General features: G+C 34.2%; 1 pseudogene; it reads right to left on the bottom strand.

Annotated features, from left to right (window-relative positions):
• Positions 1-302: 302 nt before the first annotated feature.
• On the bottom strand, positions 303-2,522 carry LOC115029059 (annotated as a pseudogene).
• Between the last annotated feature and the right edge of the window lie 535 nt (positions 2,523-3,057).

Genomic DNA, 3,057 nt, shown 5'->3' with positions numbered 1-3,057 from the left:
ATTCTGTTTTTTTTAAGAAACTGAGATCACAAGACTTTTCTTGTATTCTTGAAGTGTCCATACAAGCACAACCATGTTCCAGCAATATACTTAAATTTCTATTCAAATTTGTAAATAATAAAAACAAAAACCAAACAAAAAAACCATAAAGCCCCTTGTACAATAAGTAGTCACATATTTATACAATTTACAATATATAATCATATATGTGTGTATATATATACATATAGATATATAGATATAGACATATAGATATATAATGAGTCCATAATTTTAAAAGTACTATCAAGTGTGTTATTTTTATAATTGAAAATATATAATATATAAAACCATAAAAAATGTATATATGCCTTTACACCATTTACATACCTGGTGACCAAGGAAGCCAGAAGAGAACATCAGATCATTTGGACCTGGAATTACAGGTAGTTCTGAGGCTTATGATGTGGGTGCTAGGAAGCACAAGTTGGACACCCAATAGGAGCAGTACTATTGAGTCAAATTTCCAGAACCCAAATATGTCATTATAATGTAAAAGATGAAGATGTCCATTACTCCTTCTACCTTGTATGTGAAGAAAGTCTCTGCTACATGGTCATGAAAGTATTCAATAGATTTCTATTCCTCGGTGAATGAACTTAGCATATTGCTTATTTTCATTAGTAACTCTGTTCTCTTTATGTGAGTGAAGACATGGAATTGAATGGTTTAATTGAATAAAGATGAGTACAGAGTGTTATTAGGAAAGGTTCCATAATGCGATATGTGCTACATTTACATACTTTTTTCCTTTTTGGTTCTTTTTAGAAAGGATCACTCTACGTGGCTATTGGTGTCCTGGAACTTACCATGTTGAACAAGATAGCCTTAAACTCAGAAAGATCCACTTGTATGTCTCCAAAATACACCACTAGGTCCAGATGAGATAGATTCATAAAATGAGCTATCTTTGAATTAAATCAGAGACAAATAGCATAAGACTTAAACAGAAACCATTATTATTTTGTTGAATAATAACACTCCACAGAATGCTTCAATATATTAATTTCAATTGGTAAACTGTTCCCTGTGTTCTCAATATTTTGGTTATTTTCTTTGCTTTGTTCATTATCAGTATTTAAGCACCTGTACCATGATATGCACATGCAAGGCAGAGGAGAACTTACAGGTGTCTATTCTTTATTTCCTCTGTCAGTACGAGAAATCAAACTGAGTAAGTCACATTTGGGAGCAAGTGCCTTAAATACCTGAGTAACTGCAGTGGCCCTTATTTCAATTTAAAAAATATTTACCTAAGTCCTGGATTATGTGTGTTTCATATGTCATAGCCCAAGTATATTAATAGAGAAAAACTTGCTGTGGGTTTCCCAGAGAATAAACTCAGGTCGTTAGGCTTAGAAGCAACCACTTTTAACTATTGCAACACTTCTCTGCCACTCATTTGTATTTCTGACAAAGTGTTAAGAACAAGTACTTATGTACTTATTCCTCAGAATAAACTAACATAACCCATACAAATGGATGACAGTATAAATATTTTCATTTCAAATAGGTTTTATTAGTCAAATTGTTTGGTATACTTTTATCCTTAGATGACAATTTATATACAATTTGTAAATAAAACAATACTGTAATGATGAAATGATTAATCATACATGAGTACCAGGAAGATGGCTCAGTAGGGGGGAAAATGTGCTTGGTGTACAAGACTTTACTGCATTTACTAGATTCGTGGTGTTTCTCTCCCGTATGAATTCTTTCATTCCCTTGAAGAAGAATGAAAGATGCAAAGGCTTATACTGTATCAATTGCATCCGTAAGTTACCTCTCCATTACGCCTTCTTTCATGTTTCTGAAGATTACTTGACTTACAAACTCAACTTTACCACACTGATTACATTGATAACGTTTGTTTTCTGTATGACTTTTTCATGCCTTTGAAGATAAATGATATGTGCAAAAGCTTTACCACATTGATTACATTCATAGGGTTTCTCTCCAGTATGAATTCTTTCATGTGTTTGAAGATTACGGTGACTTGCAAAGGCTTTACCACATTGATTACACTCATATGGTTTCTCACCAGTATGATTTTTCAGATGGTTTTGAAGACACCCAAAATGTGTAAAGCCTTTACCACACTGATGACACTCATATGGTCTGTCTCCTATATGACTTCTTTCATGCCTCTGAATATAAATGCTATGTGCAAAGGCTTTACCACATTGATGGCATGCATAGGGTTTCTCTCCAATGTGAATTCTTTTATGTATTTTAAGATTATGGCGACTTGCAAAGGCTTTACCACACTGATTACATGCATAAGGTTTCTCTTCAGTATGAATTCTGCGTACTTGAAGACAACTGTGATGTGGAAAGTCTTTTACACCCTGATTATTTTTATAGGGAGCTACTTCCAAATGAGATCTTTGGTGTAAGGAAGAATCAGATCCAAAGGCTTTATCACACTGACTATATTCATAGGGATCCTCTTCATTATTGGTTCTTTTGTGTGTTTGAAGATATTGTGATGGTTAAAGCCTTTAGTACATGGCTCACAATTATCAATTCCTTCTCCCAGATGAATTTTTTTCATGTCTTTGAAGAGAACTCAGAGCTTTACAACATTGAGTGCACTCAAAACATTTTCTTATAGTGTGATTCACACTACCTTTGCAAAGTGAACCAGGATAAACAGAAGAATTCCCATATTCCTGGTAGCTATAAAGCTTTTCTCCATTGTAAGTCTGTTGATGCATTCCCACTGTAGTTGGAACACCAAGTGCCTGTAAATTCATGTCACATTCATAAAGTCTACTCATAGCAGGGACTACTATATATCTTCTAACTGTGGTAGGAGAGGGAGAGGTACACTGCATCTTTCCATGCCCCTTATGCTCAAGTGGCTTGTATTCTGCGTGACAGATGATATACCTATTAAATAAGAATACAAAGAAAACAAATACAAGGTTTTCACACTGCATTCACATAATCTAACCTTTTGTATCTCATAGAGATGTGGTATAGGGATTCAGGTTCCTCTACTGCAGCAACCCT

The sequence above is a fragment of the Mus caroli genome, chromosome 10 (assembly GCF_900094665.2).
Source record: "Mus caroli chromosome 10, CAROLI_EIJ_v1.1, whole genome shotgun sequence".
Taxonomy (NCBI): Eukaryota; Metazoa; Chordata; class Mammalia; order Rodentia; family Muridae; genus Mus; species Mus caroli.
The sequence above is the reverse complement of the archived record's forward strand: the minus strand, read 5'-3'. Positions and strand labels throughout refer to the sequence as shown.